The sequence below is a fragment of the Mchenga conophoros genome, linkage group LG19, assembly GCF_057382185.1.
Source record: "Mchenga conophoros isolate Kocher_MC1m ecotype Shallow Benthic linkage group LG19, M_conophoros_male_GT1.1, whole genome shotgun sequence".
Taxonomy (NCBI): Eukaryota; Metazoa; Chordata; class Actinopteri; order Cichliformes; family Cichlidae; genus Mchenga; species Mchenga conophoros.
Window position 1 is genome coordinate 5,560,922 of NC_140544.1, and position 15,049 is coordinate 5,575,970.

The 15,049-nt window shown below is 38.8% G+C and overlaps 1 protein-coding gene across 4 annotated transcripts in view; it reads right to left on the reverse strand.

The window, feature by feature from the left end:
* Positions 1-14,371, reverse strand: part of esr2b (estrogen receptor 2b) — a 68,406-nt gene extending 54,035 nt beyond the window's left edge. Inside the window, exons 1-2 of one of the 4 annotated variants that reach the window (XM_085258096.1) lie at positions 14,049-14,371; positions 8,551-8,598 (exon numbers count right to left, since the gene is read on the reverse strand). The gene's annotated coding sequence lies outside the window, so the exon portion shown is untranslated. Of the gene's footprint in view, positions 1-749; positions 841-8,550; positions 8,599-14,048 lie in introns of those variants that run through there. The other 3 variants (XM_085258095.1, XM_085258094.1, XM_085258097.1) reach the window with 3 other exon arrangements.
* Between the last annotated feature and the right edge of the window lie 678 nt (positions 14,372-15,049).

Genomic DNA, 15,049 nt, shown 5'->3' on the forward strand with positions numbered 1-15,049 from the left:
CTGGTTGTCAGGAGTGGAATGTACATGACATGTACATCTGGCAACTTTTTGCTAACACGGTGCCAAAATGTATTAGTCCTACGTGCTTTTGTGGGCTCGCTACTGAGTTCTTCTGCCCACTAGTGACCCAGAAATGACTTGAGTGTTGCTGTTGGGACTGCAGCTGGGTCATCTGCCTTCTGTCAACTGCAACTCCTCCTATGACTTAACTGCCTTGGAGGACAAACTCAGCATTGTAGGACATGTTTGCTGTTATAAAGTGATTTTGTGTTTTAGCACAAATATCCGCACATATTTTCACCAACACCAAGCAGCTTGATAGCACGTGCAGTACTTAAAGAACGTTTGGTGCTACTTGCAAGGAATTTTGAGAATTCTTTTGTTAGATTTGTAGTGCAGTTTACTCATATGCATAATTAAAGCGTTATTGCATCCATGAAATACGACTTGCAAGAGCTAAGCACGACCAGATCAAAGTTTATGGAACAAGCAGCAGGAATGGAAAAGAAAATTAAACTGCTACAGAGACCAAACAGAAGATTCACAATTATAGTAAAGCTAACTGCCAACACTCTGCCTGACATTTCACATCTGAATATTTTCTCAGACTTGCCAAATTTAAACACACTGCTGTGCTCTAATTGATTGCAACTCTTCAGTATTTCTCAAAAAAAAAAAGCCAAATGTTCTAACTAAATGACTTCACACTTAATTTAAAAGACATAAAAATAAGAGTATAAACAACTCACTTAATTCCTAGAGCTGTGTGGCTCAACACTCAGGCTTTTACTATGAATAAAGCTCTTCTGTCAGAATGTTGTGCTCAAGTTTGAGCTTTGGACACACTGGTGCTCATGGCAGCTTTCCATGGTAAACCACCAGTCAGGCAACAAGGGGTCAAAGGACCCAGTGTTTAATTCCACTGCTTCCTTTCATTTACATATAATTAAGAACCGGGCTATTGAACAATCAGGACGGCTTTGCCTTTATTTTGCTCAAATTTTCATAAAAGCTAAAATTGTTAAAATGTTTTAGTCTTTTAAGAAGATGCTGGTCTTTTTCTACTTTTCACTCTTACTACTAAAACAGAAAAAAAGAGAAAACATTAAGTATCATAATTTTTTATCAGTCAAGTAATGAAGGCATTTTTTTTAACATCTAGACCCTGTAGGACCAAACTTTAAGGGAAAAACACAGACTAAAAAATCTTTTTTAGTTAAGTGGTTACTCATCATATCAGTTGTTTTGGGTAGTAAAAACAGAAAATAAAAAGCATGATGTAGAAGTCTATATTCACCTAAATGGGCATCTTTTATTTAATACATGCGCATACGGCCGCTTGGTTAGAAACAACCTTTGACAAAACCAAAGTTTCCTTAATGCAAAATGAAAGAGGCAGAGGACAGTGACACCATGCATTGTCCGGTGGACTTAAAAGTTTGGGAGTGTGTCCCTGCTTCAAGCTTATTGTCACTGCATAACCAGCCAGTAAATCAGTTACATACCGTCTAAACTTTAAAGAGAAAAAATTCCCGAGTTAAAATAAACTTTTATAAATAAATACCCAGCTAAATGTTGCATATGGCACAGTTCATTCTAAAGCTCAATACTGGACTTCATTTTTGAAAAGGTGCAGCATGTAACCTAAACTCATCTACCAGCCTCCAAATGTGGCCAAAGTCAGTTTATCCCCACCAACAAAAACATCTTTGTCGCAGAATCAAAAACCCCAAACACTTCTGACAATCTGTGAAAAGTAGGGGGTGCATTGCTGTTATACTTTAAACAAAAAAATCATGAGACCTGACCACAAATGGATTAAACTATGTCCTTCTTTAGGCAGTATATTAAAAACTTGTTTATTCCTCTTGTATAAAGAAGCTCCCCCTGTCAGAAAAAGGCTCCCAGCCAGTAACACATACCGGAACACAAAGGCTCCCGGCAAAACTATTAGGCAGCCTCTATCCCTCCATTCTCTCAATCCCACAAAGCCGACAAGGAGCTGCTGGAGGACGAGAGGCCCGCCGAATTAAAGAGGTTGACAGATTACATGCATGCAGGAGTAGCAGGAGGAAGTTTCTGCTTCTGGTTTGCAGAGAAGTCGAAACAGAGAGGCTACGGCAGAACGGACAGACTGATTACAGTGTCGGGATGTGGAGTCATTTTAGCTGTCACCTGTCACTGCTGCCACTCCATCTACCTGCCAGATGGGTTTGGCCCATTTACTGTAGCAGAGTTCTCCAGAGAAATATGCCACGTCCTGTGAAAGGCATTCCATTTTTCTTCTGAACCTTTTAAGCATCAAATTTAAGTGTAAAAGTAGCAAAAAATACCTCAGGGATGGTGTTAAATCAGTTAACACCAAGTGCTAAAATTTGATACGTGAGTATGTGATCATTTCAGAGACGTGCTTCATAGCTTAACTCGTGATTCTAAAGTGCCTGTAGTTAAACCTGTGACAAACTGAGGACCTGTCCAGGGTGTACCCTGGGATAGACTCCATCCTCACCACGACCCGGAATGGGATAAGTGGAGGGAAATGGGAAATTGATGAACGGATTAGTACTGCGAGTACTAAGCTACAAAGCTGGGACAACTGGCCCATCTATGCTTACTGTGTCACAAGTCAGTAGTACATGACTAGACCTATAGGCTACATTTTTCTACTTAGACACAACGACGAGAGAGGATTTCACACCTGCTGTCCCAGCAAGGTTTATTTGCCAAAAACAGAAACAAGCAGGGGTAAAGAAAGTTGAGGATGATAGGAGCTGTTGCTGAACTCTCTGTAATTCTTTTGTTGTTGTTATTTTCATTAATTATTAGCCTCAAATAAATGTGAAGCTCAAGAGCAGGAAAAAAATTAAAAGTGGTGCAAAAAGTGGTGTTAAGTCTTTATAGCTAATTGCACCTTTATGGTTTTTCCTACTGTTATAAATTAATTATAAAAATCCTTATATCAAATAATTATTCACGATAACCTTGTCAGTGAGTTTACCACTTCCTGGAACTGCTAGCTATATTCACTGACCAATTATGTGACTTATTTCTGACTGTACCTTCAGTCAGACCATAAACAAACTCATTAGGAAATGACTTGGTCATTAGGTGGTTGCCAACATCTGGTGGCCTTAAGACGCAGGTTAAAGTATTCCTGCAGTGGCCTAATTTTTCCAACCAGGAAGCTACATCCATCGTTTTTGTCTATGAATCAGACAGTCAAAATAAATAACTGATCCTCTAATATTTATATTTTGTTGTTGCTTCCAGTGACACCTGTTCTCTCTAAATATAAGCCCAGAACATCAAGCATCATTTGGGCTCAAGGGAGAATTGCTACGCAACTAAAAAATTGTCCTGATCACAAGAAGAGAAGCTGGTGAAGCTGCTGGTTCCTGACCATCTAGAGGTGATCTTGACCTATTACTTGCCTAATAGGTTACCACCATAGAGTTTTTTGCCTAACAGAGAACAGTATCAAAATGCAGTACTGGGAAAGAGTATATAGATTTTAAGATAACGTACAGTATTGTGCCTTCAGCCAGCCCTCAAGGCTTGCACACTTTTTAGTCAAAATAGGAAATTTATTGAAATGTGACATACATGGAAATACAGTATATACGGCAAAAACAGACTTTGTGCAATTCTAACAAGCTTGAAAGTTAACATGTGGTATGATCACCTTTATTCTTCAACACAGCCTGAACCTTGGAGGAGCTTTCTTGACATTTCTTTAAGAAGTCTTCAGGAATAGTTCTCCAGGCTTCTTTAAGAACATTCCAAAGCTCTTCTTTGGATTTTTATTGCTGTCTGTTTTCTTTCAAGATGATCATAAACTGCTTTGATAACATTGAGGTCTGAGCTCTGAGGAGGCCTAGTCCCTGGCTGAGAGTGTTCAGTTGTGTGTTTTTCTATCCTGGTTTACTTATATTGTATTGGGAGTGTTCGAAATCATTGTCAAGCAGAAAAATGGAGTAGTTGACAATGAGATACTTTCCAAATGGTATTGTATGTCGAATCTGTGCTTTTGACTGTACTTTGTTGCATTCGCAGGTTCATATTTCCATCAGTCCGTAAATTCCATCAGGATCTCCAACACAACTAAAATCCAGCACCAAACCATGACACAGCCTACATCATGTTTTATAGATGACTACACTCAGTGACCTCTCTTGACCTCCACGGCGAGACAATCTGAGCAAAAACTTCAAAGTTCTGTTGCAAACGTTTGTTAGTCCAGTTCCCTTCCTTAAGAATGGCCTTCCATTGAGACAAGTTTTGATGAGACTTTGTAGAACAGTAGAAGGATCAACTGAAGGACCTGATGTATACTAGTGGTGCAACGGATCACGAATGATCCATAATCCGAACCGATCCCACTCCACGGTTCGGCACGCACATGATCCAAAGATTCGAAAAAGGAATCTGGTGGGTCTGTCAAGCGATAGTTATGGCCAGCGCTAGCGGTCCAAGTGGAGGAGTAGAGGAGTTTGCAGTATTTAAGCAGCCCTTTGCTGCCCAGTCCGCCCGGGCTAAAGCTATTACAAAAGCTACTGGGGTGTTTAGCTGCAGACGGGAGGCCGTATTCCGTTGTGCAAAACAAGGGGTTTAATCTATGATGAACGTGCTTGAGACACGCTATGATATCCCGCAAGATCGTTCCAAGCATGTATGAGCAGGAAAAGTTTAAAGTTATGGCTGAACTGTCCCAGTCATCTTCTGTTGCCCAACTACAAACGGGTGGACCTCCAGGGAAACGGAAAGCTACGGAGTGGTAGATACAAAGCCCTGTACTGCCCTATATTTTACCTTAATTTGTTTTTATATAATTGCGTGGAATGAGTCTTGAGTTGAGTATACCATAAGCAATTATAGTTGAGTTTTTTAAAAGGCAAAAATACTTAAATAAGTTAATAAGTAAATGTTAAAATTTTGTCACCATGAGATTTTTGAGCCGTTGCACCACTAACGTATACCATAAGCAATTATTAAACTCAGGCTTTCTTCCATAGTTTGCCTTTTGTCCTGTCTCTCTGCCCCTAATTCCATTGCAATAAGCCTAGGCTGCTGGGTTTCCCATGATGCAATGAACCATTCTTCTTCATGCTCCTCTTTTCACTCTCTATGTGTTTATACTCCCGTCTGCATTTAATCATTAGCTATTATTAATCTCTGGCTCTCTTCCGCAGCGTGTCTATTGTCCTGTTTCCTCCTCCCCAAACAGTCGTGGCTGCTCCTCCACGAGCCTGGTTTTGCAAGAGGTTGAGGTGACTGTTGTAATTTTGTGCTGTATAAAAAAAATAAATTGAAAATTGAATTGAAGTGAAGTGAACCTTGTGGCAACTAGGGATGGGTATCGTTTAGGTTTTATCCGATACCGGTGCCAAATCGGTACTTTTGAAACGGTGCCGGTGCTCAAACGGTGCTCAAACCGGTGCTTAAAGAATGGAGAACACAAAATTGGGCCAAAAACCTCTCATATTCAGCTGGTTTTTTGTAAAAAGATAACAATGTTAGCCTTTTCTGCAGCTATGGGGCATATATGGTATCACTCTTGGCTGGAAGCAGTGCTTAAACAATGGAAAAAATACAAACTTTGTCCAAAAACCTCTCATGTTTAGCTGTTTCCCTCTTTTTCTTTGGTCATTTTAGCCTTTTTGGCCAGGGTGAAGGGAGTATCTGCCATCAAACAAGAAGACAGCTGCATGTAGCTATGATGATGTTTGCTAGTTCACCTTACATGCATTAATGTAATAACGTGGTTAGCCTACTCAACGTAAATTACACACGAACAACATAAAGCTACTCACGCAGAGAAGAACGGCTGCTGCTGCCATCAAATACGGCGCATTTCTCGGCTTTAAAAAAAAAACAACGCTATGCGTCGTCAGGTGTTTCATCGGATTTGAGGTGTTACCTCCTTTGCACAGTATCACCTTAAAGCACTTGTTGCAGGCTGCTGAGTTTGCATATTTTGCTGTGAAGTACAGCCAGACTTTGACCGCTTCGCCTTGGGCATTTTTAATCTGTAGCTCTGCTCTAAAGGAACGTACGTACCTGGACCCGCCTACTATCCTCGGAAACGTAAAATGATTGGCTAGAAGTGTATCACAGCTCAGGAAAAAAAAGCACCAAAATAAAGCACCGAAATGTGCGCTGCTTTTCGGTCTGGTTACTACCGTTTATGATGGCACCGGACACCGGTACCCATCCCTAGTGGCAACAGTTGTGACTGCTATATAAATAAAATTGAATTGAGTTGAATTAAAGAGAATCCTTTTTTTCTTAAGGACATGATCTTCAGACACTATTCGTCTGCAGTAGATACAGTGCCTTGAAAAAGTATTCACAACCCTTAAACTTTTCCACATTTTGTCCTGTTACAACTACAAACTTAAATTTTATTTTAAATTTATACGACAGACCAACACAAAGTAGTGCATACTGTAATTGTAAAGTGGAAGTGATGTCATACATGATGCTCAAAATTCGTTATAAATAAAAGTCTGAAAAGTGTGAAGTGCGTTTGTATTCAGTCCTCCTGAGTCAAAACCATACCAAACCACCTGTCACTGCAGTTACCATGGGCATGTCTCTACCACCTTTGCACATTCAGACTTCAATTTTTGCCCATTCTTCTATGAACAATAGCTTCAGTTCAGTCAGATTGGATGGAGGGCATTTATGAACACCAATTTAAAAGGCTTGCCACAGATTCTTTTGCATTTTAACAGGGACATGTGAGTATACTGTGATTAAGGGGAACCCCCATCACAGTCTCAAGTCTTTTGCAGCCTCTAACATGACTTCTTACAGGATTGACCTGTATTTAGCACCATCCATCTTCCCATCAACTCTGACCAGCTATCCTGTTCCTGTTGAAAAAAGGCACCACTGCATCATGACGCTACCACCACCATGCTTCACAGTCGGGATGATGTATTCAAGCTGCCATTCTTCCATAAAAGCCAGATTTGTGGAGTACATAAGTAATAGTTGACTAGGTTCTCCCAGTTGAGCTCAAAATCACCTCGTTTGTGGAAAGATTCCATTTGATGCCAGTCAAACTCTGTTTATCTATCTAAAAATAGAAATGAGAATAAATTATACGGTTTTATTGCTGGCTGGTAGCAAAAGACTGCAAAAGATACAGTTTTGAATTGGCTCCTTGCTAAGCCATCTGTTATGTGTACACACAATGCTGGTTCATCCCTTGAGACAGGTGCCTTTCATGATTATTCCTCTAAAAATAGTCAGCTACAAGGATTGGCCTGTAAATGAGTGGAAAAGCAGCCAATGCCCAAAGAAAAACTTGAAAGACCTTCAGAAAGCCTGGAGAACTACAGCTCAAAACCACTTTTTTTGTTTTAAATCTCAAGTCTGGTTCCTTGGGAGCAAAAAATAGAGAAATTACATGTGGGTCAAGACTTTTGCACAGCACTTTACACTTTGACATACATTTTAAACTGATTTACAGAGGCCACGATGACAGACAGAAGTTATTTTCCATGAGCAAGAACTGAGTCTGGTAACCTATCAAAGGTATTCACTGCAGTATCATTTTACAACTTTAGTTTCTGACGAGTCTTCACAAAATTGAGAAATAAAGGTCACTAGAGGCAAAATTTGGTTAAGAAAGTAACTAAGTAGATGAATAAGATCTAGTGAGTGGGCAATCTGCATAATTTGGCTAATTTGAACATGTAAAATAATTTACAAATGTGCATTTCCTAACCTGAGCAAACAGTGATCATTTAATGCAAAAATGTTTAATATCAACCTAACAAATATAATCTTTTTCACTTTAAAAATGTAGTACGTGTGAACGAAACCCCTGATATGCATGGATCATGTCACATGTGCACACAGGGTATCGGTAATTGTAAGCTGAATTCAAAAGCTACCAGAAAACATCTAAGAGACCGGTGCATTCATGCATTACCCTAAATGACACTGACTTGTTTTTTTTAAATAAAGTGGTTAGCTCATGGCCTCTTGATTAAAAAGCAAAGAGAAAATCAACAAACTATCTATAGTATTCAGTTTGTGTTAACATATGATTATGGTTACATGATTTTAAACAAGTTTATCTGCTAATAGTGGACAAGTTATCCTGTTAACATGTACAAGTGTATCTGCTAAGCAAACAAACAGGCGGTACACAGAAAAAATAGGGCTATCCTGGTGGATCATCTTCTGAAGTAAGTATATGCTAACTAGCCTCTTTGAAAAAATATATATATTTACATAGTAGAGGACAGTTATGTGCCTCTGATACTCATTCATTCATCCTCTGATAATAGAAAATTACCATAAATAAAGTTGGTTGCCAATATTTAAGTCTGGTCTACAGTTTTGTGTAAAAGTATTTGCGTTTTTGTTACACAAATTGTAATACAACACAAAGAAAACTCAAGTAAATACACACCTGACTCTATATGGAAAAGTAACTGATTCCTAAACTGGATAACTGGTTTATCCAGGAGCAATCACCTGATTTGTGGAGCAGAAATAACTTAAAAACTAACACATCAAAGAAGCCCCACTCACCTGCTGGCCACATCTTTTACTTGCAAGGGGCAGCCAATCAGGAGAAAGCTGGCATAAAAGGGAGAGGAATGAAATAGCATTGAGAGGGCTACATCAGTGCTCATCTTAATTACATGAGGATTATTTGCAGTTGTGAATCATGCAAAACTAGCAGAATCAAATAATAAAAATATAGAAAATCAGAAATGAGCGCAATAGGGCCCCTTCCACTTTAACATTGTGTCCACTGTATAGTCTTTAGAGGCAACACAAAAGAATATAAATGGCAGCTGTTTAACTGTATAAACTAAAAGATATTTCTGAACATCAGGGTCACTGATCTCCAACGTAATGGATAGTCAAAGTAGCTAAGGACGCTGATAATTGGCTGGAAATGTAAGATAATTTTAGAAAACACTGTGAAGTTCTCTTTTTAATTAAGCAAAACTGCACATGGATGTATCCATGTGATTAAAATATCTGAGATAACATTACCAATAACTTTTCTGATTACATTTACCACACAAATTCAACGGAAATCATTACAAATGTGAACTGTGAAAATAATGCAGCACTCAGCAGCACCAGTAACAGCACAATAAGTCATAAACACACGCACCAGTGCATGACCATAAGTCATCAGATACACCTACTCCAAGTCAGGTTGTCAAAAAACATCAACACTCAGATACAAATATATGTATTAAAGAGTCAGACAGAGAGTCCAGAGTGACAAGAACCAATCCGAGCAAACTGAATTAAATCCACAGCAGAGCCGAATGAGACAGTTTCAGGCGTCAGCAGCTGTTTGTAGCCTGAACTGCAAAGTGAAGGAGAGCAGTTTTGAACTTTAGATGCCGGCTGCAGGCAAATACGCCCAAGATGATAAACTTTAACAATAATAATATAACAACAATAATTTATTCAAACGTGCTACTTGTTTTGTGGCAGCCAGTCTTTCTTTCTTTCAAAGTCAGCACTCTGTGTTTAATATCTTTGTTTAATTTTTGTTTTTATACCACACTTTACCCAAAGTTTATAAGGCTTCCATAACACTCTTCTTCTATAGTAATGAAATTATTTAGATGTATTAAGATAAGATAAGATAAGATAAGATAAGATAAGATAAGATAAGATAAGATAAGATAGCCTTTATTAGTCCCACACGTGGGAAATTTGTTTTGTCACAGCAGGAAGTGGACAGTGCAAAAGTTATGAGGCAAAAATTAGAATACAATAAGAATAAATACAGTACACAACTGTACAGAATAGAATAAAATAAAATACTATATACAGTAGAATAAAATAAAATAAATATACAATAAGATAAAAATAGAATACAAATACAAATACTATATACAACTGAGTAAAAATACAACGATGACAGAAAGGATTATTGCACTTAGTATTATTGCATATGTATGGATGTGTGTGCTTGATCAGTTAAAGTCTTTATTATGGAGTCTGACAGCAGTGGGGAGGAAAGACCTGTGATGTTTGTTGAATCCTTTGTATACCAGTGTTTTTAAAATATATTTTACCTTCACAGGGCATAAAGGAATGATCTAAATAATTGATAAAATGAAAAAAAATCTCTTAAATTTATTATACTTATTTTGTTAAATGTAAATGGGAAGCAGCTAAAAATTAACAACTAGTAAACTAACAACTAACAAGTTAACCTTTTCAAAATATGGATTCTTTACCATTACTTTGATTGTTGCAGAATTAGGTCAAACTTTTTACCTGAGGTACCGACATCTAACAAAACCCATTCATTGTGTTCAGTGCCATTTTAAGGTGCCAAATTGCTTCTAATAACGGTAACACATACATTTCCACCAAAAATCAGCAAAGCTACTTAAAGTCTGTTGTTTCAGTTAAACAATGCTGTTCAACCTGGAAATCTCAGCTAAACTCTGTGCACCAGTTATAAATGTGCCAATGATGAGGAGGTTTACTGACACAGTGGCGCTGTGCTTCGTTTCGAAGCAGTCAGCTTTCTCTTTTTTGGGATGGAATCACACTATGATTCACAATTTTCCCCACAGATTTAGTTGAAGTCAGGTAATCACATGAGTGGTTTTTCATATGGTTGCCTGGATACAATGCTGGTCACTTCAACTAAATGCTAAAAGGGCCAACTCACAAATCTGTGCAACCTGCTTTTGCTTTGGTTTCTATTCAAGTTCTAACTGGAAGTGACAACTCGCATGGCTCATATGATGGAAGAACTGTGCTATTCCTGGCTGCTAAGATTTTTTTTTCATGGAAAGCAGATTATGAGCCAAATTAAGATAATCTGTAATATAAGATCATCAAATAATCCACCTTTTCAAGATGTAGTTTAGCTGGATGCATTTGAAATCCTGGGCGAGCTATAAAAATTCTAAATGGCAAATCAACAATTCCTGTAAGTTTCCACCTATAAAATATATTAAATAATAAATACATTTAAAACAATCTGCACCCACACACACACACACACACACACACACACATGCAGGTTTATATCCACCAGTACTGTTCTTCAGTCTGAAATATATCTCAAAGCATGTCATCAAACATTCATCAAAGCTAAAATGTGCCAAAATAGATGGCGAAAAAAGAGAAAACAAGAAAAAAATAACCCTAAAGTCAGTTAAAACCCCAGCTAATAAATAAATTCTTTCATTCTTTGATATATAAAAAAATAACACGTGATAGTGCCTCCACAAGCCAACAAGCAATCACCAGCAGATCAGCTGATGATCAAAGCATCAGCAGTAACACTGTTCATTACGAAGTACATCCATAAAGAGGATGCCACGCCCAAGGTTCAAATTGCCAACAAGACTTGTTTCCCTCCCAAAAGCAACACAATAAGAAAAGCTAAATTACAAGTAAATCCTAATAAAGACGCCAGATTCTAGAACACCAGTCCTCCGTCAAATAAAGGACAAAGCTATCACTAAGCGCTCTCACTTGCCACACCTGAGAGAGGGAGAGGATGAGTGAAGGAGGAAGGAGAGAGAGCAAAGAAAAGGGAGAGGAAGCAAACACAAGGAGAGGGCGGGTAATAGACCAGCACACTGAGTGAGCCTTAAAGTGCAAGGATCTTTGACAGGTTTCATCAGTCTGACTAAATGTAAAATCATCAGCATTTTATTTATGATGATCAACAACAACAAAAAACAGTTGTTATTCTTAATCCTTTCAGACAGCCTAATTTTCTTCAGTGTGTATTTAGCATGAAACAGATTGTGGACAGGAAGAATCCAAAGCAAGGAAGAGCACTGTTTTAGACGTATAAAATAAAAGTAAAGCAAAATACTGTATTGTCACGTTACAACTTTTGTAAATGTATACACCACACGCATTTGGGTCATAGTCGTGCACTAATTTAAAGAAGACTGCACTGCATATTTAAACAGTGCACACTCCAAAACTTATATCTTTCACGAGGCAGCGGCTTTATTCAGCATCTATAAAGCGTCTGTTAACATGTGTACCCCATGAGAGAAGGGCGGGACAACCATCAAGGATTCGACGTTACAAAAGCAAAAAACCTGTCAGTCTGCAACTTTCAATACACGAGTTTGACGCCCAGTTTCAGATTAACAGACATCAGAAGCCAAATGAAACTAGTTTCCTTCTGAAATGAATCATTATCGAGCATTCTGAACATGTGCAGTTTGATCCCACTCCGATCTTCTTCTCTCCGTGGCACTACAAAGCACGGCACACAGTCCTCTTACTGGTGCTACACCTGCCTGCAGGGAGAAGACTGCAGCACACCTCTTATGGGCTCACTAGTGCCATGTTTTAGTCACATAGTGTTCTCGTGTATATCGGGTGACGGACGACCTGTGGGCTGCATTGGGAGGAGGTGGGGGTTGGGGGGAGCAGAGTGACCTTGAAGAGTTTTCGTTGCCAAACTGTGGAATTCTTTTCAATGGGAATGAAAACCGGAGATCGGAAGGGGATGTACACCAAGCCTGAAATCTTATTTCTAGTAACGGCAGGACTTCCCTCCATCCTCCCCTCCACACACACACACGTGCATATTTTCATCTCCCACACAGCTAAGTTATTCGCGAGTGGAAAAGGAATCTGGTATTTACAGTAACAGCCAGATTATAATTACACCGTGAGCAGTCTCAAGGCTGCGGAGAGGAGGCTGCCAGGCTTACATCCACTGTGTGGCCTGAAGAACACAAGCAGATAGTCAGTTTTGTTGATGTGATAAACTAATCGCCAGGGCCGTCTAAAGATTAGAGTGCAAATCCTCACATAAAAACCACAGCAATGCTGTAATAAGACGTGGAAGAACGCCTTTAATGCACGCTCCTGAGAAGACAGGATTAAGAAAAGGGAAACTTGAAAATACAGCAAAGCCACATTTAAGGTTCAGAACACACACACACACACACACACACACACACACACACACACGTATCAGGCATCTGCAGGATGAGTCTAAGAACATGTCTTTATTTTATGTAGGAGATGTTTGATTAACTAATGTGACTGGGTTGATTCACAACCACCGTTTGTTTTTTAAATCTATACATTTTAGCTGCACAGAGGAAGATTTAAGATTTAAAGTGAATGCAGTACAACTGTGAAGAAGGACAAATTAAACCAGAATCCTCTTTAGAATGGAGTTTTTAAAAGATGGAACTAGAATGACAAAATCTAATGAAAAATATTAACTAATTTTTGCCTTTTTGTGTATATATATATATATATACCTGCTTCCTTTATTTTGTTTTGGGGGCTTTTGTTGACTTTTTTGTCCTTTACGGGTTGAATACAAATTCTGACAAATACAAGGAATCGCAATTAAAACATTTCATTGAATAAGATACTGAAATTGGGCACAAAACATCAGCAGGAGCCTTTACAGCTCCACTCTTTTTATTATTTGATGTGTCTGGGAAAGTTTTAGAAAATTAAAACAAAAAAAAACCTTCATTTTTGCTGGTGATGACAAAAGTCTCAACTTCTCTTCACTGACTGCGTGAAAAAGCCTGGCTTCTTCCTATCAGAGCCACATTAAACTAATGGCAACCCAAAAGGTTAAGTGGTATGATTTTTCTCCTAATTCAACTTTTTTTATTTTATGTAATCTATACCAACCTCTGTGCTGTGAGCCAATACAGTCCGCAACCAAAGACCAAACCTTTTCAGAAAAATGTCAGTCTTACCTCTTAAAATTCCCTAACAACTGAGCAAACTACATTTACTGTAATGTGACAGTAAATGTTACACATGTCTCTCTTCAACTCTGCTCACACTGCACGCCTCATAATTGCAAAAGCATATTTTATGGTTGAGAGCAATACAATGAGATATTTTATGCTTACACATCTCCTACACAGTAAATTTAAGCTTAATTGAACCTTTTGCCTTTATTGGCAGAAAGTCTGTCGCAGCAGTTTTACCCATGTCAGTCAAACCATGAACTCTCTGAGATCGGTAAAGTTGGTCGGTTAGAGCACAATCAGAATTGACTGTTGAACCGAGCAGAGATGCACCTGTTACACTGGGAACGATCCGGTCAGTTTCACTCCTCCCTTCCGCGCTGCGGTCACTCTCTGCTCATCTCAGTGGAAAAGAAATCACATCTTACTTTTCTCCATTTCACGAACCTGTCACGGGAACATATCAGCTGCTGTGTCTGCCGCTTTACTTCTTTGGGTTAAACGTCAAAGTCGCCGCAAACACTCAATAAACGAAAGCGTAAAAGTGAAACTATAAACTACGCGGCACGTGCACCTCGGCTCTTATTCCTCCGCGTTATTCCTCCACGAACTTTTTCCTTGATGGTGTGTCAATAATATTTCCACTCAGTCCCTCTCCAGCCCACCAAATCCTACGTTTAAGGTTTGTCCCATTCGGAGACGTCACTGGACACGCCTTCTTAGCGCGCAATAGGAGGAGGCTCGGAAACTGAGCTGTGTTCCAACACGGAGAATTAAGCCCCCGAGTGCGTGTGTGTCCGCACACGTTACTCCTCAGGAGCTGTTTGTCGTGTAATAAAAGAGACCACCTCGGTGCTGTGATGGAGTCCAGACTTTATCTCTGTGATTTCCGCGCAATCTTCACCTGTTCTGAGTTCATGATTGCAAAAAAGGAGCACAGCAAAAGCATGAGTCCACCAAGGCCCACAGAACACCAGCTGTGCGCCAGTGATGCTCATGTTGAACTGCCAGATATCGTAAAAAGAAGGTAAAGAGCATGACAGGAATAAATCTCCACAGAGCAACCTAGACACGCACGCACAAAGCAACGAGTTTCAGTAAAATGCAACTGAAATTTATAACATCAAAGGTTTTTTTTTTTATTAAAATCATGAATCATTAAGTATAAACTTGATTTATACAATCAAGTAAATTTCATTTAAGCAGATTCTATTCAAGTTAACGTTTTAGCACTTACAATATAATCATATGAAAACTTACATGTAATTAATTCTTTAGAACTGAAGAAGCCTCTTGCATGAGAGGTGAAACTTCTTCAACAAACTTAGAGAAGT